Source organism: Panthera pardus, unplaced genomic scaffold, assembly GCF_024362965.1.
Source record: "Panthera pardus isolate Hobbes unplaced genomic scaffold, ASM2436296v1 HiC_scaffold_15, whole genome shotgun sequence".
Taxonomy (NCBI): Eukaryota; Metazoa; Chordata; class Mammalia; order Carnivora; family Felidae; genus Panthera; species Panthera pardus.
In genome coordinates this window covers 85,931,397-85,956,200 of record NW_026526710.1, presented here as the reverse complement: position 1 = coordinate 85,956,200, position 24,804 = coordinate 85,931,397, and the positions used below count along the sequence as shown (strand labels likewise).

At 50.9% G+C, this 24,804-nt stretch overlaps 1 long non-coding RNA gene across 1 annotated transcript; it reads right to left on the bottom strand.

Annotated features, from left to right (window-relative positions):
- Positions 1-13,635: 13,635 nt before the first annotated feature.
- On the bottom strand, positions 13,636-23,969 carry LOC109251765 (uncharacterized). The gene is made up of 3 exons (XR_002073692.2): positions 21,363-23,969; positions 14,248-18,640; positions 13,636-13,699 (listed from the first exon to the last, which is right to left on the bottom strand). It is a non-coding gene; the product is annotated as an uncharacterized LOC109251765 (long non-coding RNA).
- Positions 23,970-24,804: the final 835 nt, after the last annotated feature.

Genomic DNA, 24,804 nt, shown 5'->3' with positions numbered 1-24,804 from the left:
CCCCGTGAGGGTCCCCGAGCTGCAGACTGAAACGCGAGGGGCCGCGGGAGGACTTCCTTCTCTGAGGCGGGGCCGGAGGCCAAAGCCAAGCACGCTCGGATCGCCCCCACCCCCAGGCCGTGGGAAGCGCTGTACGGTTCCAGGTGGCCCCCGTTCTGTGTCACGTGCTGCACAGGTGCCCTTTGGGGGACACACGAGGTTGGAGAAACCAGCCGACGCCAGCTTGCAGAGCGGAGACGGACTGTGTGAGTAGAGGGGCTCCTGTCCCCGCTCTGCCGACGATGGCCCCGTGCGTCCTGCCTGCGTGGCGCATCCCTGCCACGGGCACACCCAGGCACACCCCAGCTTCTTCCGGGGCTCGGGGTCCTAACTGACTGGGAAAGACGCACTATGTCGCACGGATGTCGTGCAGCCGGGCTCGAGGGGCACGTGGCAAGACATCGGCCAGTGAAGTGTCCCCTGCGTGGCGTCCAGCGGCTCGGGTGTCCACGCAGGGCGGGAGCACACAGGCGCCAGGTCCTGCCCTGGGGCGGGCTCTCCAGCATGTGGTGGTGGCTCCTTCCCTGGAGAAAAAACCGGGCACACGGTCCCTTGGTCCCCAGGTGCAGGACGCCCTTTAACTCAGGGGTTGTCATAACACTGTTTTCCGTCCTTAAAATGGTTTTCCTGAGTCACGTGTGTTCAAACATGCCGGCCCGACACGGGTGGTTCCCCGAACGTTTAAGCAGCCGGTCCGCATGGCCTCGGCCTGTCCAGGCCCACGGACGCACCTGCACCGTTCGGGCTGGAAGGCGGCCAAGGTTGTTTGAACTGTTCTGGGGAGCAGGCGGGGCCCACGGAGTGGATGTGACTGCGGCCTCCTGACCTGCGAGGAAACCCGGAGAGGACGCTGGTGGCCCGAGTGGCCAGCCAGGGGGCCGGGCCGCTCACATCGAGCTGCTTTTCAACGTTTACCGCGCGTTCCGTGCACAAGGGACACAAGGCGCTGCCAGGCGGTTTCGGGGGTTCCTTCGAGGAGAAGGGGTGGTGAACCCCTGTCGCCCGCGGGCCTCGGAGCCCCTCCTGAGGAAGCCGGGAGACGTTTCTTGGAGGCCCCTCCCTGAAAGCTCCTCAGCCCCTCTTTTCTGGGGCCCTTTCCTTCAGTTATTTCAGCCGCATAATCCTCCCTGCCTCCCCCTCCCCCTCCCCTTCTTCCTCCTCCTCCTCCTCCTCTCCCTCTTCCTCCTCCTTCACCTCCCCCCTCCTCCCCCTCCCCCTCCCCCTCCTCCTCCTCCCCCTCCTTGTCCTCGGGCCCAGGGGCCTGAGTCACAGAGGGGGTTAAGCTGATAAAGCAGTTCACACTCAGCTGCTAATGGGTGGTAATGACTTTGGAAGTTTGCCCCACTCGACCCTGCAGGGTGCCAGTCTCAAAGGCACATGGCAGGGTTGAATAACCCTTTCACCCACTAACTCAGTGTTTACTAATGTAACTTTATAACTCGGTGGCAGGTGATGCCACGCCATCCATAATACATGGGTCCCCTGCCTGTTCATAAAATGTAGTCCTGCTTAGAACCCCCACACGTATTCATTCATTCATTCATTCATTCAACAAGCACTGAATGAATATTCAACTATAGGGGGTGCAAAGATAAAAGCTACATCTCACCTGCCCGGAAGACGCTCCTAGTCGCAAGGGTGACAGGGAGATGTATACCAATAAAAATATGTCAGGTGCCCTACCGAACGATGACACAGACTGGTGCATGCCTCCGGGACCTAGCACAGAACTAAGGCGTCTTTCCTGCTGTGTCTCTGATGCCGACACAGACCTGCCTCCCCTGGAATTCTGTGCACACGAAGCCAAGCCCCCTGAGCCCGACATTGTCATCACTTCTGCCAGTTCAGCCTCGGGATTGGTACCGATTGCCCCATCCTTTGAGTTGCCTTGGAGGGTTTCTCCAACACAGGGTTTCAGTGCGTTCACCAAGGCAACAGGCCACATCACTGCACAAAGAACCAGACAATTCCGCTGGAGCCCGGCTTAATGAGAGCCCAGTGACGTCCGTGTGCCTCTCGCTGGAAAGAGGTCCGTCCCTCAACAGCCAGGGGACTAGCCAGCAAGTTGGTCCTTGCCTGGGGAGCGGGGTGCTCACAATATGGGGTATCTCCCTACAAATGCAAGAGTGGGATGTCATGTCCGGATTTCCATTAGACAAATATAACATTTCCCGAATGGGGAGTGTCACACACTCCCCCACAGCCCCACTTACACCTGTGACACCTGCAATTCGCGTGATAGCATGCTCATTCTAGAAACAGAGGACAGAGTGCCCTGACCCGTCTTCTCCCCATTTATTTGGTGAGGGGGTGGGTGGGGCCAGGTTGCTTCAGGGCCATGGGAGGCAGACCGAGGAAGGGCCAGGAGCCACCCCTTAGAGGTCACACAGGCAAGAGTCATCTAAACCACATGTGAAATAGATATGTCTTCACGTCTAAAAAGGGGGGCGACATACCAGTGCATGTTTAATAATTTAATAGCTAATATTTTAGTTTAGGTCTTATTTGTGCTGCAGCAGAACTGTGATTCCTTATCTTTTTATATGCAAATCTGACGGAACACTGGGCCCCTGTTCTCTGGAGCCTCTCAATATGCCTGTTGTATGAGGGAGGGAGGGAGGCATGTGGGCGGGGACAAAGTACCGAATTGGAAATCAGGAGGTAGGAGTTCAGTCCAGGGTGTGCGATTAACCTCTTGGAGACTCAATTTCCATATCTTAAAAATGATGTTAGATTAATGATCTCTTAGGTACATTTCAGCTCTAAAATGCAATGACATTGAGCATAATTTGACTATTCAGAATTAGCGTAGGAATCAATAATTATAGCAGCTTTGCATTTATGACATTATATTAATCATGGACACATCATTTATTCGACCTCATGTTTTTAATAGGAATATAACCTCCAACAGAAACATTGCTCATCAGAGAAAAATATTCAGCTGCACCACATGAAATTGCTGATATTTGACCATTTTGGACACACACAAATAGCAATTCATGTGGTTCAGCTAATATTCTCTCTTAAAAGGATCTACTTTAAGACATGGTTTCTAGACATAATGTGATTGATTTTAATTTCATGGGGCAACAGCCTTTTCCACAGAATCAGAACAAATAACAATAAAATTTTATGGAACAGCAAAAGACCTCAGATAGCTGAAGCCATCCTGAGAAAGAAGAACAAAGCTGGAGGTAACACAAGATTTCAAGATACACTACAAAGCCATAGTTATCAAAGCAGTATGGTACTGGCACAAAAATAGACACATAGGTTAATGGAACAAAACAGAGAGCTCAGGAGCAAACCCATGCTATGGGGTCAATTAATCCACGACAGAGGAGACCATGATATATAGTGGTGAAAAGCCCGTGTCTCCAACAAACGGTGTTGGGAAAACTGGACAGCGACATGCAAAATAATGAGACTGGACCACTTTCTAACACCATACGCAAAAATAAACGCAAAATGGGTTAAGGATCTAAATGTGAGACCTGACCCGTAAAAATCCTAGAAGAGAGCACAGGCAGAAAAATCTCTGACGTCGGCTGTGGCAACACATTTCTGGATCGGTCTCCTGAGACAAGGGAAGCCGAAACAAAAATAAACTATCGGGACTACGTCAAGATAAAAAGCTTCCGCACAGCAAAGGAAGCAGCTGGCCAGACTGAAAGACAACCTACTGAACGGGAGAAGATATTTGCAAATGACATATCTGACAAAGGGTTAGTATCCTAAATATATAAAGAACTGATACAACTCAACACCAAAAAATCCAAACAATCCGATTAAAAAAAATGAGCAGAGGACCTGAATAGACACTTTTCCAAAGAAGACGTCCAGATGGCCAACCGACACACGAAACGATGCTCCGCGTCACTCATCATCAGGGAAATACAGATCAAAACCACCTTAAGATACCGCCTTCCACTTGTCAGAGACACTAATATTAAAAAGATGAGGAGTAACAAGTTTTGGTGAGGATGCGGAGAAAAGGAAACTCTCTGTGCACTGTTGGTGGGAATTAAAATCGGTGCAGTCTCTGAGGAAAACAACTCAAAAAGTTAAAAATAGAAATATCACGTGATCCGAGGATGCCACTCCTGGTTATTTACCCAAAGGAAACAAAAGCACTAATTCAAAAAGGCACATTCACCCCTATGTTCATCGCGGCATTATTTACAATAGCCGAGATACAGAAGCAGCCCGTGTGTCCACCCCTAGATGAATGGATAAAGAGGACGTGACGTAATGGAATAGTACTCAGCCGTTAAAAAGGACGAGATGTGGCAACAACGTGGATGGAGCTAAAGGGTGTGATGCAAAATGAAATAAGCCAACCTAAGAACGACAAATGCCATATGGTTTTCACTCATATGTGGAATCTGAGGAACAAAACAAGCAAACAAAGAGAAAAAAGTCAAAAAGAGACTTTAAAAAAATGCTTATTTGTTTACTTGGGGGGGGGCATGCAGGGGAGGGGCAGAGAGAGGGAGAGAGAATCCAAAGCAGGCTCCACAGTCAGCACAGAGCCTGACGTGGGCCTCGATCCCACGAGATCATCACGACCTGCCCTGATACCGAGAGTCCGACGCTCAACCGACTGAGCCACCCAGGGGCCCCACAAAAGACTCTTGACTACAGAGCACAAACGAGCGGTTGCCACAGGGGACCAAGTGGGGGGGATGGGCAGGGCGGGGGAAGGGAAGGGGGAGGTCCTGGCTTCCGGTTATGGAAAGAGTAAGTCACAGGAATAACAGGCACAGACCGGGAATACGCTCGACGGTATCGTAGTAGCCTTGCACGGTGCCGGATGGTGGCCATGCTTGGGAACACGGCGACCCGGATAACACGCGGAGAAGCTGGATCCCCACGTTGTACCCTGGAGACTCGCGTAACATGGTGCGTCGACTGTGCTCAAGTAAAACGTTGTTAAAAAGTTTTCACGGAGGGGTGCCTGGGTGGCTCAGTCGGTTAAGTGTCCGACTCTTGACCTCAACCCAGGTCATGATCTCGCGGTTCCAGAGTTTGAGCCCCACGTTGGGCTCTGCACTGAAGGTACAGAGCTGGTTACAATCAACACTGGCGAACCGAGGGAAAGCAACACCATAAAAATAAATCGTTTGGGTTACAAGAAAAAAAAAAAACCCCACCTAATTAGTTACTTTGCTGATCCTTATCGCCTCGTTATCAGGAACACCAATAACAATTATGCGTATCATTTAAAAAATGTGCCAGATTGACTTGGTATTTTTTTTTAATTCTAAATTCTTTTTGTAATTTTTATGTGGTTATCAAAGGCCAGCCCCAAGTTCACATGTGATCATCATTTATAATTTCTAAAATATGCAGCCAGCCCTTCTGGTCGGACCTACAAAATGGAGAGCCGCATGGCTCAGAGCCCAGATAGCATCGCTAGGCTTCGGGAAGGTAAGAATATCATTCGCGTTTATTTTTTAATTGTAAGTAAAAATACCGTTTGCCGAGCACCAAGTCCTCATGGAAAGAAACTCAAACACAAAGGACAGCTAGTAAGTCATAGGTGTGTTAAGTCTTGTAAACACATTCAGATGCAGAAGAATTAGGCACAGTTAGAGCCTCCCCTCCCGCTCCCACAGTGCCCACCGCTCGGCCCAGAGGCAGCCGGTACTCACCGCGTCCGCGTGGCCCTCGAGTCTCCAAATGTGATCTGCAGACCAGGGGCACTGGCCTCGCCCGGGAACTTGCTAGAAAAGCAGAATCTTCGGCAGCCCCAGATCTGCTGAATCAGATATCCTCGGGGGTGGGCCCGGTGACCCGTGTTTTTGTAGGCTCTGTAGCGATTTTAGGTGAGGTATGTCCACAAACATCCATGCTTAAAAATGACGGCACTGTCCCCAGACGAGCGTCCTGCAGCCTCCTGTTGTCCTAACTCTGTCTTGGCTGTAAAGAAAAGAGACGGTCCAGGTCTGTCCAGCGAAGAACTCCGTAGGATGCGGGACAAACAGGACAGTAAAGGAAGCTGGGATTCGGGGGAAACTTGTACGTTCCACACTGGTCCTGGGCCGCTCCTCACGTGCAGGGGAAGGTGTGTGCAACAGGTATACGGATGTGAAGAATTCAAAAGGCTCCTGCGTCTGTCCCCCAACGTAGGGTCCAGCCACCTCTGCCCTGTCTGTCGCTGCCCCTTCACTCCCCAGCCCATAAAGCGAGATCTCTCCGGGGTTCAGGAGAGAAGCCAGGCTTCCTTCCCTCCCCTTCCACATAATCCGCTGAGACCCTTCCAGATGGACGACACAGAGAGACAGATAGGAAGTGCCCTTTGCAGGCTCTGGAGGCAGGCTTGCTCCCTCCTTGCTCGGAGTGGGGGCTGACGGTCCAGGACACAGACTCCTTCGCGCAGGAGGGCCCAGCAGGCTTGAGGCAGGACTCTGCGATGTGCGGGCAGCGTCTGAGGGCGTCCCATCGGATGGGATTCTGACTCGGTGGTTTTCTATCAAGTCGAATAAAAATAGCACCTCGGCAGCTTCACTGCTGATGCACCTGAGCTCTGTCTTATGTTCTTTGCTGCTAAGCGTTCCTTTCCGTCTGGCTCTCTCCGGACTGTTTAAAACTGGCTCCAAACTCAGAGAAAACAAAGATACTTGTGCACGCGGAGATATTCAAACCACAGAGGGGCTAGGAGCCACGTTCTGGGAGAAATTTCACTTGCTCACGTCTTACCACTTAGTATGTGACCCGCTAACGCCCATCGGCCGGGAGTCTCACAGAAACCACTAGGTCTGCGGAAGCGGAAGACGTCATCTTTCTACGGGATCGTCAAGTGAAACGCTCGTCTCTTCCAACGCAGAATCGGACCGCTCTTCTAGTGCTCGGAGCACAAAGATAACGGAACGGTAAAAAGTCAAACCGCCTATCCTTGTAAATACACTGAAAATGTCAGATCTATTTTTGGACCTATTTTCCTCACCCGCTATTTTCTTTTTTTTTTTGACTCTTAAATTAAATGCTATGTAATTTTCTAGTTCCTAGGAAATGAGTAAGATGAAAAGGGGGGACGTGGGGGCTGCATGTTGCTCCACACATAAAATTAGCCAATTTAATTAGTGTCCCCTAAATCTGCACTCAGACGTGGAAACGCGTCATACCTGTAGATGAGCCTGCTCGCTGTCCTACCCATCTTGACGTTTCAAACATTTTTTGCCCATATTAAAAAAAATTTTTTTACATTTATTTATTTTTGAGAAACAGAGTGAGACAAAGCGTGAGCGGGGGAGGGGCAGAGAGAGAAGGAGACACAGCATCCGAAGCAGGCTCCGCGCTCCGAGCTGTCGGCACAGAGCCCGACGCGGGGCTCGAACCCACAAACCGTGAGATCACGGCCTGAGCCGAAGTCGGATGCTCAGCTGACTGAGCCCCCCAGGGGCCCCCATTTTTGCCCATATTAAGGCTGATTGTGAAGTCACACGGACCTTCACACAGAAGCAGGACCAGAGGGAACGTGATCGTATCTCCTTAGGGGCAAGTGGAGTAAACAGATACCATTTTGATTCGGGGCTAGTTTGCTGAAATTCCGAAATAACCCCAGCTGGCCTTAGCCCAGCTGAGGTTACGTGGATTATATACAGCTGGCTATTAACTCCGGCTGTGTGCTGGCCAGAGGATGGCCTTGGGCTAGAACGAGGGAGAAGGACACGGAAACCCAACTGTTGGGGCCGTCCCTCCCTGTCCCAGACAGAGCCCTGCCGTCCATCAGTCTCTGCCCTCCACCCACACCCCGTCACCTCCTCCTCCCCAGCCAGGGAGATGAGTCCCTTCTGCCCCTCCCCCACAGCACCACCGGGACACGTACCCATCTGCACCAATGCTGTGGCCGCTAGGATGGGACCTGCCTGCCCACTCGATGGCCGTCCTCCTGAGAAGCCTTCCCAGCTCTCCCACACAGCGTGACCCCTTCGTGTCCTCACTTACCACATTGCCCGTGACCCAATGTGTGCGTCCAGATGTCGGCCTGCCCTCCGGAGCGGCCAGCTCTGTGACAGAGGGACGCTATTCTCAGTCACTGGCCCCAGGTCCTGGAGTGTTTGCAGTGCTTGCTGGCGACCGCGGGAGCCTTGGTTGTCGACTTTGTCCCGGCGGTGGGAGTTTCTGTTGAATATTACAGAGTAACCGTGCTAGACTCTCCCGTCTCTAATGCCCATCAGACCTGCCGCCCCGACTGCCTCACGGCCCGGACCCTCAGTTAACCAGCAATCAAAACTGATAGCCACAGCCCATGCGATGACACTGGTCTTGCTCCCTGTCCCAGCACCTCATTTTGGGGTGCTCTGTGTGAAGTTCTAACGTTGCCTTCGTGCGGACTTACAAAGCTCCTAAATGCTGTATTTTCCTGGGAGATATTCGAAATGTTTTTTTAATGTTTTATTTATTCTGAGAGAGAGAGAGGCAGACAGAGAGGGAGAGAAGGAGAATCCCAAGCAGGGTCTACGCTGTTAGAACAGAGCTCGACACGGGGCTCGAGCTCATGAACCTCGAGATCATGACCTGAGCCGAGGTCAAGAATTGGACGCTTAAGTGATGGAGCCCCCCAGACGCCCCAGGAATCGTTAATATTATAAGCAAATTCCGTCAAGTAGCGTTCCACGAATTACCTGGGACTGGACAGCTTTCTTCCCTCGGACGTGAATTCTCAGCGGCTTCAGCAGAGATGATTCACCGGTAAACAGAGGCACCTCTGGGACAGTCACTTGGGATCCGTGCGTTGGCCAGTGTCAAACATGCGTGCCCTGCTCTCTCTACAACGTGGTCACCGTGGCTGAGAGGAGGCGGCCGTGCCCCGGGAAAGGGCCGATCCCGGTGCCACTGGGCCCCCACGCGCGGGCGAACGCCTTCCCAGGAGGGGCGTGAAGTGACCTGAGGTTGTCTTGTTCTGGACACAGACCTCCTCTTGCACCTGTCAGGCTGCCTGTCGTCTCCGCGGAAGACAGTCGCTGACAGAAACCAGCAAACGAGAGCCAGTTGTGTTTGACCCACCAGCCTCAGAAAACACACTGTTTCCTGAGGTCCTCCTTCCCGTGCTCTGCTGACCTCCTTGGCCGACTTTTTCCAGGGCGAGTGGCCGGTGGGCGCCCACGATCGGAGCGCCACAACCCCTGGAGGGACGCCCACGAACACACACGCGTGCTTCACGCCCGGTTTACAAGGGAATACGCTGAGGGAGCGGGAGGAGATGATCTTCTCCCCACGGCAGGTCAAGTCGCTGCCCCCTTTCCTGACACCTGTCAACGCGCTTTGGTGTGTATTTTTGAACGGGCTTATTGCACGGAACCTGTCTGTAGCACTTACGTTGTGCTGGGCATTGTCCCGAGTGCCTTAAAAACATTATCTGGCTTAAGCCTCACACCAGGCTCGTGGACCTGGGTGCCTCGGCACCCTCGTCGTCCCTGTGTTCAGATGGAGAGACTGAGGCCCAGCAGGGCTACTAACAGGTGCCGAGCGGGCGAGCCAGCACTGTTTCTAGCCGCTACGCCGTGCTTTTCCTATCAGCTAAATGGGAACATCCAAGTTCACGTAAAACTAATCCCACGCTTTGTTCTTGTGTCTTGTGAGAAAAAAGGTTCCCTCTTAACAGATCCAAACACGTCAGGACATGACAAGCAGTGTCCCCCAGACCAGAACGAGGTAAGACTCGGGCGGCAGCTGGGGACCTCTGCCAGCTGGCCTGCTACAGGCCTGACGTCGTGGCCCTCGCCCCACGACAGCCAGGTCTAGAAGCACACGGGAGGCCCTTCCTCCTCGGACAGCCTCTGCTGTCCCCCTGCTTGGACCTCGGTCTCCAGGCTGCTGTGGTTTCAGCTGGTTGCCCCACGGGCCAGCACCCCCCAGCACAAGTGGTCAGAAGAGCCAGGACCCCCCACGAGACTCAGAGTGATTCCTGCCCCCGCTCCCAAATCTTGAAGAACAACCATGTCCTGTGACCTTCTAGAAACACCAACCGCATCCCCGATTCATGGGTGCAGATTCTCTCAAGGCCCAGGGGCACAGTGAGTCACATAGCTCAGCCACAGAAGCAGGTCCTCTGTCTTCTGCCCGTAACTTTTGAAGGCAGAGGTTTTAAGAAACGGGGTGCAGGTGCCTAATCATAGCCTCAAGGTACTCGATGCGCTAATAAGCATACGGCATTCTGGTGCGGGTGCAGCGGACTCTGAACTGGAAAATTTCATCAGAAGGACGAGAATAAGTGAGAGTTTTCCTCAACTGACCTTTTATAAAGAAACACATTTCCTGTAGTAGAGAAAGAAAGGATATTTGACAATAGGACCGAGCTGACGATGGCTTTATCCCATGAGCATCGAAAAGAGTTCGGATGCTATAAAACTCCTCAGGATGTGTGGGAGCTGAACCTTATGACAAATCATGTGGATGTATATATTTCCTTAAAAATAAGACATATGGTGGGTAAAATGGGTGATGGGGACTAAGCATACCCCAATCGTGACCGGCACTGAGAAACACTGTGGAACCACTATATTGCACGCTTGAAACTTAACAAACAATTGAAATAAAAGAAATACATACACTAAAATATTGAAACGGTTACTGCTACCTGTTTTTCAATATTTTCCCTAAAATATTGGGATCCCAAGAGAGATCCCAAGAGCCAAGGAGAGATGATCTCAAGAGCCAAAGTGAGAGATCCCAAGAGCCAAGGATCTGACAGCCAAGGGCACAGTGTGGGGCCAGGGAGCAGGTGTGAACATACAATTCTCTTCAGCAACAAGGGTGGTGATTATTTCATGCAGCGTATCATCTGGGCTTTGTCCTTTTGATGGCCGAGGTACAGATTAAGAATTTTGTTTTATTTTTTTAATGTTTATTTATTTTTGAGAGAGAGAGAGAGAGAGAGAGAGAGAGAGACAGAGTGTGAGTGGGGGAGGGACAGAGAGAGAGGGAGGCACAGAATCCGAAGCAGGCTCCAGGCTCTGAGCTGTCGGCACAGAGCCCGACGCGGGGCTCGAACCCACGGACCGCGAGATCCTAGCCTGAGCCAAAACCAAGAGTTGGACGCTCAACTGAGGGAGCCACCCAGGTGCTCCTGGATGGTGAATTTTATACGATAACCATCACTCTTGCTACTGAAGGTAGCTGTGCATCTGTAGCTGCTCCCAGGTCCCGAACCGCTTCCCGGGATGTACCTGCTTAATCTACTCAGGCGTCCCTAGCACAGTATCCCAGGCACGGCAGCTTGAACAAACAGACACGTATCTGTCACAGTTCTGGGGGCTGGAAGTCTGATAGGGACGTGCCGGCAGAGCCCGGATCTGGTGAAGACCATCTTCCTGGCCTGTAGATGATGCCTCCTCGCGGTGTGCTCCCCAGGCGGACAGAAATCCCATGGCTCCCCGTGGTTTATGAGGGCACCGATCCCCCTCATGACCCAATCACCTCCCAGTGCCCCACCTCCTCATACCATCACACCGGGGGTTAAGGGTTCAACACATAAATTTGGGGGGAGACCCAAAAATGCAATGCTAACAAACCTTGACAAACTCTGCCCAGTGAAAGAGGCCAGGCACAGAAGGACACGTACCGTGGTTCTTCTTGTAGGCGATGTCCAGGAGAGAAGACAGATTGGAGATCACCAGGGCCCAACGGGGGGAAGGGAGAAGGTAATCACCCAGCGGGCACAAGGTATTTTTGTGGGGTTGTTAGGGCCCATCCTGATCAGGGTAATCGAGGAACGCTCCCTGGGGGAAGTGAGATTTGAATGTGCCCTCGAGAGTCCATGGGTGTTTGTCGTGGGCACACAGCGGGCCATCCAGATCCCCCTCGGAACTGAAGCCCCTCACCCCTCACCCCTCCAGGGTGGTGACAGCCTACAGCTGAGGACGCCTCCCAGAGTCGCCTCGCCTGGAGGGACCTGCCCCGCAAGCTTACGAAGGCCCCCTAGACGCCGCCCACTTCCAGTGATGGGTCCGTGTGAGGGCTCTCCCTGCTCAGGGCTCTTCGCCCACCTTCTGCTGCCGCCCATCCCGTCTCCTTCAATTCTTCCGGGTGTACGTCCCTCCAGCCCTGGCCATGGGGACCCGCTCCCGCTTCACAGCCACAGGTGTGAGAGCACTGGGGGGGCCGGTCGGCTCCGGAGGCCTCTCGGGCGCTCAAAGCATCAGCTCCCTTGTCTATAAAACAGGGGTCCTAAGGGGACAATCCTCAGAGCAGCTGGAAAAGTTAAATGAGCCAACGCACTACAGCTCTTAGCTCAGTGCTCGCTAAAAGTCGCCGTGTGTTCACGTGTTGCTCGCGGAAAGTACGGGAAACGGACGAGGGGACAAGGAAGGCAGTAGAAGCTGCTCCTGGGTCAGCGGCCTGGGTGTCATCTTCGGGGTGCACGCGCGTGTGTTCTGAGGGGCGTCCCGCGCACCCACGCACACTTCCTGCGTGAACCTCCTCCTTAGCACCTGCCGTCCGTCCGCCACACGGTTCACGCGGTAGTGTGGTCTCCGAAGCCGGATCGCAGGGTAAGGAGGCGCCAGGCGCTCAGGGGCTTTGGGACACCCTCCCCGGTCCTTGTGGCCGGTTTTCCAGCTGGAAGAATGTGGACACGCGTGTCGACCAAGAGAAGAATAAAAACTGAGTGGGTGGGAAATGACCTGACCATAGATGACGATGATGGTGAAAAGGACCCAGGACAGACTGACCTCAGCAGTAGAGGGGTGCACCGCCCCTCAAGGCCGGGAGAGAAAGGCAGGTGATTCGGAGGAGGAGAGAGGAGAGTAAAAGTTGGTGTCAACTCTGTTCCTGTTAACAACGTGCCAGCGTGTCACCTGCAGACGTGTCATTGGGCAGGATGGTGGAACTGGGGAAGGCACGGAGACTTCTCTGGAGACTGACGGAGATTCAGCGAGGTGGGCGAAGAAGCAGAAACAAAGGATGACTACGGCCGTTTGGGGCCACCCAGAAGCGGAGATTGGGTCTGCAGTCTGTCCAGGGGACAGACTTGTCCACGGCTCCCAGGACCTGGTTTGGGCTTCAGAAAGGGGCCGGTTGGCTCAGGGTCCGCGTGGGCCAACGGCAAGGCAGGTAACTGAGGAGGGCAGGAGCCAGGCCCTCCAGGATCGGCCTGCTAACTATTTGTCCCAAGTGTCCCGCCGCACTGTCCTGCCCAGTCCTGACAGAGGGCGAACCAGGGACGACCTGCGCGTAAGACCGGAAGGGGGTCTGGGACCCTGGAGGCTCCGGGAGGCAGTGAGTTGGAACTCAGCCCTGTGCACTTGAGAAACACAGGCGTCCCTGCAGTGGCAGAGGGACAGGTCTTGCCCACTGTGTCACTAAGAAAATGGAGGGGACACCAGGGGCTCCCCCACCGGCCTGGCCACTGTCATGAGGAAGCCGGGGCCCCTGGCATCTACAGCACTTGACCCACTGCACGAGAAAGGCAGGCGCACATCTGGGGGCACCCCTTCGCTGCCCCCCGACTCCTCCTGCAGCCTGGCTGGGACTGAGCAGACCCAGCAGGGGCCGTCCTTACCTTGACCGGGTCCTTCAGCGCCCGCAAGCATGGCGGCCGCCATCTGTACCTTTTACAAGGTACAGGACGCCAAGTCGCAGGACGCCAACTGCAGAACGCCAAGAAAAGTGACGGAACGTGGAAAAGGAGAAATGGAAAACTATCAATGTCCTGTGACAACAACAGAAAGGAAATATGAAAAACTCAGTGTTAATGTGCCGGTGTGATTGGATTTTGGACCAATTTTCTTTTTTGAATTTATAATGAAGTTTATGCAATAAGTAAAGCAAACAGGGATAAATATAACCGTCATCACAAAATTACGTTTGTGCGTATGGGCACACACATGTGCACATATAGGTCGCTCTCTCTAGACACACTTGTATATATAAAACACATACAGACAGGTGTCAAATTGCACAGCCAGAAATGATGTAGCTCATCCTGTTCTACCATAAAGAACATTGGCCAACAGAAGTCGTTGAAAAATGCCAAGCGCACACCACGGAAGCCAGGGAAGACCTTGCATTTGGCCTTCTGGAATGTGCTGTGGCCGCCGGCCAGCCTCCCCCGTCCTGGCAAGGATGCAGGGTGCAGAGGGAGGCAGAGGGTGGGCCCAGCGCGGAGGCGTGGGGCTCTAAGGCAGGGGGACTTTGCGTGAGGTGTGGGTTTGATGGGCACGGGGACACCCAGGTCACGTGCTGGGGGAACAGAATTACCTGCTGAGTGAAGTTTTGTGTCCAATTTGGAAGCTGCTATGGAAACCTCTCCTGGCGCCTGTGTTTTCAGAAAAGTGGAGAACAGGCCAACGACACTTGCCAGATTTCTCGCTGGGTCAGTCCAGTTCTGCTCTCTGTCTTGGGAAACAGCGACACCCGAATCTGAAGGAGGTACCTGCCCCCAGCGGGCCTCCTCCGGCCTCCCTCGTGCCCCTCTCTGACGGGTTCCATGTCTCCCTGTGTTCTCCACCATGGTTGACGCTGTCTCGAATTATCCCTCACTGTCGATGCTTCTAGCGGAATGTCCCTGCCGACGGCAGCCCTGTGGGAGGGACGCCGCCCGCCCCAGGTGCCAGCGCCTGGGAGTGCCGCGGCCCGGCGCACGGGAGGAGCCTCCCCACGCTCCGCCACCGGGGCCCCCCCTGCTTCCCAAGCTCCTGTCCACCCTTCCCCCTCCACTTCCCATTTCCTCCGAGGGCAGGGCATGTCAGGGTGCAACCTTAGGGGTGACGGTTGCACGTGGCCGCGAGATGGAGACAACCCAAGCGTCCATCAGCTGACAGGTGAGTCAAGAACGTGTGGTCCGTCCAGACCACGGAGAGTCATTTGGCAATAAAAGGGAAGGCCGTCCTCACACATGCGATCACACGGATGAACCTTAAATAGATTATGTCAGTGAAAGAAGCCAGACACGAAAGACCACATGTTGCATGATTCCGTTGACATGGAATGTCCAGAACAGGGGAACCCATAGCTCCAGTGAGTCGATCTGCGGTCGCCAGGGGCTGGGGGGAGGGGACAACGGGCAGTGGCTGCTGAGGGTCCCAAAGGGGTTTCTCTCGGGGGCGATGAAAATGTTGAGACAGTTGATAGAGGCGGGTGGTCGCACAGCCTCGTGAATGTTCTAGATGTCACTGACGTGCACACTCAACTCACAATGGTTAACCTTATGTGAATTTACCTCAACTAAAAAAAACCCTTAGATTTAGGGCTCAGAGAGATTTAGGGGCTGGAGGATAAGGCTTTAGGATTCAGAGGGGATTCATTAAAGGAGTTAGGATGCTAAATATATTTCCAGTGTCACTAGGTCACCAGTTGGCCCCTCGGGGCTGCCTCAGAGCCCCTGAGGAATATGGTGCTCTGCGAAAAAGCATTCTGAGCTTCAGGTAGTGGAGTCATCAACTTTGGGACGTAGCCTTTTCCTTTTCAGTTGTTGGGGACTGTCTGTAATTTAGTCTCTTGAATGCAGTCAACCCTTGGCTCTTGTTGTGGATTAATCAATAGAAAGACATCATAGTGGTAATCTTTGGGGAGGCAAAATTCAATTTAATCCATTTTTTCTATTTGTTAGCTCCTCTGGTAATTGGTTTGATGGGGAAGAAGTTTGAAGTTATTGGTTAAATAGAGGTTTTTGGATTATCTGTGAATTTCAATTATCCATGCTTCACCTGGCCCCAATTAGCACTAATAATTGAGTTAACTGAATAGAAGTCATTTCCCATCATATCAGTTTTACCATAGCCTTATTTATTGTTTCACTAATGGAGACCCCGAAACACAAAGCCCCTTTCTCCAGCCGGCACTCACACCCCCATCCCACAATTTGTCAAATTAATGCCGTTTAACGGGCTCCAACTTGACTGCACAGTTAATGGTATGAAACAAACACTCTTAATAATACGAGCGCAGCTAAGGAGGGCGACCAGAAATTTCTAAAGTGCGCTGGGCTGTGTTTGCATTTGTGGCCAGAAGGTTTCCCAAAGCGTTTCTAAAGTGCAGCTAGACGTCTTCCTCAAGGTTTTCAACTAATTTGTATGTTCGATGTCGGTGAAGATTGTTGCTGTCTTAATTTGTCCCAGTTTAAATCACGACAGCTTCTGCAGTGCCAGTCAATTTCACCAGCCGCCTGCTTTCAAGATGTGTTCTTTTCTATTTACCAAACGCCATCCACAGGCCTGTTAAGGTTTCGGTCTCTCTTCTTGGACACGTTTGTATTTATATTAAACACAATAAATATCTGCCATTCCAACGGCCCCCTTTTGACCTTCTTTGATCTCTGAATCCCAACATCCCCAAACGCCGCATGGAAATTAGCCCGGCCCCTCCCGCGGGGCGGCCAGGAGGGCAGGGTTTCCGCAGCTTCGGGGCCCTGCGACTCTCACCGTGTTTGTCCATTGCTATGGTGATGCAGCGGGCAGCCGGGCCCGGGGAAAGTCCGGCTAGGTAAAGCTAGGACTCCAGCCGAACACACGATCCTGGTGCCAGGGTGCCGGGCGGGGCAGGGCTCCCCGTCGCTGCCCGCAGTGAGGCTGCAGGTGCACGCACGCACTCCGGGAGCAGGCGCGCTGTCCCTCCGCAGACACGTCACCCTGCGGGGCCACTCGGCTTTCGGCTCCGAGCCAGCCCACGCGGAGCTCTGGGCGGTGGAAATGTGGAAGGTTTCGTGCTCCTACTGGGACAACGTCACTGCCTCGACCCCACATCGCGCTCTTCTTGGTGAATAAAGCAGCCGAGAGAGGCACCGAGAACCCACCAGTGAGGACCCCAGGAGAAGCCCCTGGCTCTGCGCGGACAGCCTGCTCCCCGCCGTCCTGTGCGGGGGAATGATGACCCGGCCTTCCCTGACGCCGTGAGACAGCCACTGGCTGGGGCCGTTTCTCTCCAGAATGAATAAGTTAACTAATACACAGTTCTTTCGTGTGGTTTCTAAAATAATAAAACCGTCTAGGCAACCGTCCGAGAATCAGACAGACAGACAGCTTCTAAGTTCTGCTTTTCTCGGTCTCATTTGTGTCTTTTGTTTTTGTTTCTTTTCTCATGATGTATTTGATGCTGGTTAAAGGACCGCTGACCAGTCTCTAAGGGACATGAAAAGCTTGGAAGACGATAAATATTTGAGAAGGCGGTACCTGGACATTGCCATTGAAAGATGTCCTTAACGGTGTTTCGGATCGGCCAGCTACGCAGATTTCTAAATGCGAAAAGTACATGGTGACGTCTAAGTGTTAATTAATCATTTATTTTGTTACTTTGGAAACTAGAAGCTGATCGTAGTTGACATCTGAGGCTAGTGGGGACATGATCCCTGTCTTTCCTGCCCAGTGGTCAGGGCACGCCTCTCAGTCTCTGTTCTTGCGAAGCGTAAGTGAATTCTGTGCAGATTGTCACTTTCCTGTCACTGGTGTGCATCCTGCTGGGCGCTAATCAGCTTGTAGTCCTATTTGACTTAAGGTTTGGGGACCCCAAGGCCGTGTGGACAACCCCACATCAGCAACACATTGGGTAGGAGAGGGTCAGATGCCTGGCATCAGGCGTTTCAGTGATTTTTCAAAACGGGATTGATTTACCAGTTAATCTTGACAATTGCTGGGTGTTTCTTGGCATTTATTCAATAGAATTATGGGCGTTAGAGACTTTCTGAGACAGCAGTTGTTCCATGGCTGAAGATAGTTTCTACCCCAATTTTCCACTTAGGTTTTGAAGAACTACAGTGTTTTTAACTTCCCTTAAAAGGTGTTACCAGGTAACAGAAAACAGGTTGAAAAAATGCTAAAGCCAGCTTAATTTTCCTTTTCGAAGCTTAACACAGTTAATTCGCTTTTTCTGGCAAGCGTCTCCCTCTCGGTGGAAAGACCGAGAGGGCTCGTCCTGACAGAGATCCTCAACCCAGGTGTGAAACCGGGTTTTCTTCTGAGGAAAAGCCTTTCTTGGAATATTGACTTCCCCCAAATCGTTTCAGGGCTTTGGCTGGTGCAGAGTTGACAGAGGCCTGGACATCTATATGCGACAGAAAGGAACCCTCGCCAGAAACTTCTCTGGGTGATGTTGCTGGCAGATCATAATACCAGTGCCGGCCATTATCAGCGGGCACCTCTGCGGAGCGGAAGATGCCCAAAGGGTGGTTGAAATGACTGATATTTGACAAACACTTATCTTCACAACGTAAACACCTGTTTCCTGGCAACCACGAAAGCCCATCCCTCGATTCGGTTTTCTCACGTATTACAGAAAATAAAAATCCAGATGAAGAAAACAGACCCTCTTTGCCGGGTCCTGTCATTACGGCCCTTGTGCGATCATTATTCGCATCGCTGTCGATACCATAAATTTGAAGTGATCTCAGTGACATTAATAAGGATTTCTGGCCGGCGTGTGTTTGTGATGTGGCCTCCCGGGCTCGGTCTGTCACATCAGCGTTCACCGCGTCGTGCTCTCCGAAGGGCAACTTTGCTTTCAAAACCCCTGGAGAAAGAACCCCCTAAGACTCCCCACGCCCCGGACCAGGCACTCTTACCTGCTGCTGGGCCTGAATTCAATTTCCACTTAGGTCAGAAGCACTTCTGTGAGTGGAAAGCGTCTTGATTCAACACGAAAGGCCGTCGGTCTCGCAACACTGAAAAGAAAGGCGGCCTTTAATACGCCATGGGATTCACCAGCCCCTTTGCTGAACCCACTTGCCCCCAAACTCCCTGCCCCATTAACCAGCACACATGGGACTCTGGCTGAATGTTCATTACAAACAGAGTTTAGTCTCTGTTCAGGAACGGGCTCGGGTTTTCGCTGGTTAAGATCAAGGGCCTTGTTCAAGGTGCACATGTGTATTAGTGTTAATAATCCAGTGTCAGTGAATGCCGTGCTAATTTAAAACCATGCTCTGTAAACCTCTGCCTCTCGCGGCCGCATATCCAAATGTCCCGGAAAGAGAATCGGTTAAGATTAGCTTATCTACGGCTTATGTGTCTCAAAGGCCATCAACAATATATTGCTTGGAATTCTTAGAAATCAGTTGTGTCCATTTAAATTGGTGTTGTTACTGAGGTAACGAAGAGGGAGCCTGGGAGCCATTTAGGGGCACTTTGTTATGACCGAAGCTCCCGGTCCTGGAACTGTACTTCTCCGGTTCGCCCGGAGACCTTGATTTAAAGAGTGACCCCAAGACTCTGCTGGCGGCAAATGTGGGGTGAGCTACTGCGTGTGGCCGGGAAAGGCTCCTGGGCGCCACTGTCCTTGGTGTGGAACGTGGGAGTGCCCCGTGAATCCACGTTACCAGGCCACACACGTCATTTCAAACAACGCAGCGATGACAGAGAAAGCCTTGCCAGTCGCTGGTGCACATGATAACAAATAAATCAGCTAAGGGGCGCCTGGGGGCTCAGTCGGTTAAGCCTCCGACTTCAGCTCAGGTCACGATCTCACAGTTCGCGAGTTCGAGCCCCGCATCCGGGCTCTGTGCTGACAGCTCGGAGCCTGGGGCCTGTTTCGGATGTTGTGTCTCCCTCTCTCTCTCTGACCCTCCCCCACCCCCCACCCTGCTCACGTGCTCTCTCTTTCCCTCTCTCCCTCTCTTTGCCCCTCCCCCACTCACGCTCTCTCTCTCTCTCTCTCTGTGTCTCAAAAATAAATAAACTTTCTAAAAGATCAGCTAAAGAAACGAAGAGCCCACCGAAAGGCAGAAGGAGATGGTTTGAAAACGGCAAATAATCTTTTCTTCAAGAAAGAAAGGGACTTCGTTTAGCAGAGGTATCAGCAGTGAAACGTCACTGCCATGCAAGTACCCTTCGCAAAATAAATGTCGCCTCTTGTGGCGGAGACAACAGACACACAGCTCCTTTTAGCGTTCTAGTCTAAAATGGTTTTTCCCACTTACAAAAATAGGTGATAGTTTTTAACCATATAATTTAGTGCATATAACTCGTCTTTTAATAGGTAACCATGAGTGAACACTCTATGGAATTGTTAGGATCGGCTGACGAAGAAGAATGTTATTAAGGCTTAAGGAAAGCCAGCGACAATGCCGAGGTTTTCAGGGGAGAGAAAGCCTCTTTTCCACTTTGACCCAGGACAAGGGGAGAGAACCGTTTCTTACAGAACACGGAAGCCGTGGACTTGCCCTCCGCTCCCACGTCAGGTGGCTGGGGCCCCACGGCGAGGAAGGCCGTGCAGTGCTTAGCTCAGTGTCAGCTTTTGTACTTTAGGGACTGAGATTTGGGCCTTGCGGTTTTTACAGTTAATCATTAACTTCTCTGAGGTCTTGACGGCATTTCAGTGGAGCTAGAAATATGCCACTTTTCCAAGGAGTCTGTCTTGTAATTTCCCATTTTACCCCCAAAATCTAGTTAGCAGCTCATTGACCCGAGCTGGGTTAGGTGGAGACTAAACCCATGCTTCTGAATTCAGCAGAGCATCTGGGTTAAATAAAACCGGGAAAAGGAAAGGCAAGGACTCTTGTACTGAATACTTAATTTGCACATTAAAAGCTGATCATTAATCCTATATTTTAACACTGCAAATGTCAGAAGCTATTATTTCCTGGGGAGTCTGACAGTTCCAGGGATAGACTGTCCTGTTGCAAAGTCCGTGGAATGAGCGTGAATAGATTCTGCATCAAACCCGAAGGCCATTAAATAATACTTAAAGGATCAATTTGTTGTCACACGTAAGCAAAGGGTACGACTCCAAGAACAAACCGTAACCACCACAGAATCACAGCGGGAAGATCACGTTATTAAAATCTAATAAAACATGTAAATACAATATCGTACACAGATAAGTATACACTTATTACAGTGCTGCGATGTGCGTCTGCAGTTCAACGTTCTTGAAATAAAATAAAGATAAGGCTTCCAGGGGCCCAACGACCATCGGTTTGTTTTTTTTAATGTTTGAGAAACCCCAGACCCTCAGGTGCCTAAAACGGCCAGCCAAAGGCTGTTTTCAAGCGATTCCGGTACAAACCAATGTGACCATAACCATTTACCAGTTTCTGAGAAATCACAAATCAAACACATTAAAAAAGCTGTCTTTGGACCAAATTGGAGTTTCTAACAAGACTGCCTACCGAGCGTTATATGTGCCTGATTATTAAGCTTTTAAAGCTGGGCTTCCCTAATGCCACTTGAAAGGGGCGGGCGGTGCTCCCTCTCCCTAAGCTTATTAAGTTCAAGTTTTGTGCAAACAGCTATTTAAAATGATTTGTTCATAAATGTGCACATGGCTTTCAACATAACAACTTTCACACACTGTAACAACGACAACAACAACAACAACACAGTACAAGGAAAATAAAGCTGAAGCAGCCACGAGAATCTTGCACTGATGGTGTTTTGAAATAGTACCTTTGGATCTCTTCCCCAAATCTTCAAATGACTTTTAAAATGTAGCGGGTCTTGCGTAATTAATGCGCTAAATGCCCATCGCCAGCCTGAAAACACCAGAGCAAAATGTAGCCGATTTCCTCCCCGAACGTTCGATTTTATATTCTTTGAACTTCCTCAGAATGTGGTGACCCTTCTAAGAGAAACTTTAAAGACGCGTTAGTCATTTTGTTGAGGCTTAAGGACATTCACTGTATCCAAGCAGGAGACTGGCACTCATTCACCGGCCCGCTGGCCGCGAGGGTAAAGCCGAGCAGGGAGGCCAGGCCGAGGCTTATTTGAGGAGCAGAAAGGGGAAGCGGTCTTCTGGGCCCACTGGAGGCAGGGGGCGAAGGCGAGCCGGGAACTCATTCCCCATCCCGGAGTCCAGAGCTCAGAAACTACTGGAAAAGCCCAAACTCCCACGCTCCCTATTCTCAGTTCAAGGTTTCATTCGGGACAATCAGGAGGGCCGCTTCCCAATCCCACGACCTGGGAGGCTCACTTAAAATACTGTGTGTCGATAAAATGAATAACAGCCATACCCACCCCCCCAAAAACAACCCGCCATTTTATTGCATTTCATCCAGTTTTTCTTACGAACACACAAACTCCGTAGGTATTTCCTAACTTGGAGTCTGAACCAAAATCCTTGCGTATTCCTCAGTGCGGGAAGATGTTTAGACTTCCAAACTCTGCAATCCAAAATACAACCAGTGCACGGAAATGGGAACAGAGTAGTGAATAAGGCTCACATGGGGGTTCTTGGGCTTCTGGGCCTGAGAGAGGAAGGAGCATGCCCTGAGCAGCAGAGGAAACCCTCCCACCGCAGCCCCCTTTCTGCAGAAAGCCAGCCCCGCGGGTGACAGAGCAAGGGGGTCCCTCTCCCCGCACACACGCCCAGGGGGTCTGATCCCCAGGAAAACCAGCAGCCCCGGGGCCAAAAACAACGCACAGCCTACTCTGTGCTGCTCACTGGCTCCACCTCTCTCTCACCTCCGAAGACACACGGCAGTGTTTTGAGAGAGACACAAATAAAGCGCAAAGCTAAACAATTAAAGTCTGGGACAGGCCCAAGAGGCGGTTATTAACGAGACTATTTACACAGTAATGTCAGGGCTTTTTTTGAAATATCAAAGATGTTTTGCCCAGAGAAAATGTAGTACTTTTCAGCATTTTCAAAAAACAAACAAAAAAACCTAAATATGTATCAATTCCCGAAGCACTAGGCACACCTACTTATCTGAAACCCAAGACTGCTGCTGTTGTAAGGGTTTGTAGAACTCACTTCCTGTCTTTGTACTTACACAACAGGATATTTGAATAACAAAGACCACGGAGAAGCCAGGCAAAACCGTGGGGCCCCACCTCACGTGGGCATTTCTTCATTTCCTAATCCCATCTCTCTTGTGTTCCGAGTTGCCCAAGTAATTTGCAAACACAAAGGCATCGGTAGGGTAGTGACTGCCTGTCGCTGTGCACCTTACCAAGCAAGGGCAGCGTTCACCCGGGACCCCTGCATGTAGCGAGGAGCTGCTTGTGTCCCGAGGAAAAACCGCTTGTGGTCCCATGGCTCAAGGTGTGCTGAGGTCCACTATGACCTCCGTCTCAGTTTCCCAGGCTCAATGAGCAAACACAGGGAGGCACACGGGGGCAGGTGTGTGATGTCCCCCCACATTCACTGCGACGCTTGCCGTATTTGACGATATCTGTACCTTCCACTGTGTTGCCTTTTACTTCTTAAAACTCACAACTTGTGTTTCAAGCTCAAAGCGATAGATCATTTCGACTGTCCACACTAAAAATAGTTCAGTTAAAGAAAACCCTTTCCATTGAATTAACGTGCTCTCTGCCTAATGTAGATCACAGTTTCCTGGTTTGGAAATCTGAACTAAACGGTCTTCACTGTTTTATTACTTCCTTCATAAGCACATGACTGCGTGTATCTTATACATTATTTTACCACAGCTTTAGTCTTGTCCTTCGTGCGGACCTATGGTAAGTGACCGAGTTTCATATACGAAACTATCAGACTAAGTATTTTTCTGACTACGCCCTTTTATTGGGAAAGATGCATTAGAGGCCCCGTCTCTCCCTGCTGTCTGTAAATGAAGTTAGCACATGCACATACATCATGAGAACCACAGGTATGTGCCAGGGACTCTATTCAATTTGAAAACCAAGAACACATTTAAACAAAGAGAACTTAATTCTGTAGAGGAGAATTCCGTCTTAAAAAACACCAAGGGGTTTCAAATATCTCCACTCGTCCCTGGAAAATTACAAATGTCTTTCTTGCATCTGTATTTATGGATTTAACAGACTTGTATTTCAATCAAGTTATCACATTTTAACCAGTGCAATCCAAAGCTTTTTCAAAAAATATTTTCTTCCAGGATATTAAATATGCTCATGTAAAGAATTGAGAAGCATACACGAGGAAAACACCAATCACCCACCCTACAAGTCAGCCGGGATTCACGTTGTTGCATATTTAAAAAGTAAGTAAATACAGAGCCACCTGGGTGGCTCAGTCGGTTGAGCATCCGGCTTCGGCTCAGGTCATGATCTCAACGGTTTGTGAGTTTGAGCCCCGTGTCGGGCTCTGTGCTTACAGCTCAGAGCCTGGAGCCTGTTTCAGATTCTGTGTCTCCCTCTCTCTGTACTCCTCCCCCACTTGTGCTCTGTCTCTCTCTCTCTCTCCAAGATAAATGAACATTAAAAAAATTTTTTTAAATAAAAAAATAAAAACTAAGTAAATACATTTTGCTTTCATGATTATGCTTATATTTACAAATGCCATTTTAAATCTGAATCATAAAACTCTAACATAGGAGGATTTATTTAGTTCTGGCCTCTCATTTTTCAGATGAGCTGTCTAAAGCCCAGAGAAGTTAAGTGACTTGCCAAAGGTCACACACTTAGACATAGCAGAATCAGGGCACGAAGCCATTCTTTCCATGTCTCTCCTCCAGATGCCAGGGTATCACTCATCACAGCTGTGACATCGACCCTTCTCTAAATGACCGGAAGACCAGGGAAGTTGGGAACACTTGAGAAAAAATAATTTGTAGTATAGTACGATACCTAGGAAGATGTGTTACCTTCTAGGCCATTAAATCTCCTTTTTGTGCATAACAGAGAAGACCATTGGTAATGACCCTGTCATTTTTTAAAAAAATAATAGACTTACTGAAATATAATTCACATACCATACAACTCATGTATTGAAACTGTACTATGGCTTTTAGCACATACACGGTATCGTGCGACCATCATCCCCATCGATGTAGGACGAGAGCATCTTCATTACCCCGTACGCAACCATCGGTCCCCCCCAGTCCCTCCCACAACCCCCACCCCTGGCAGCCCCTCGTCTACTTTCTGTCTGTGGATTCTACTATTCTGGACACGTCACGTCAAC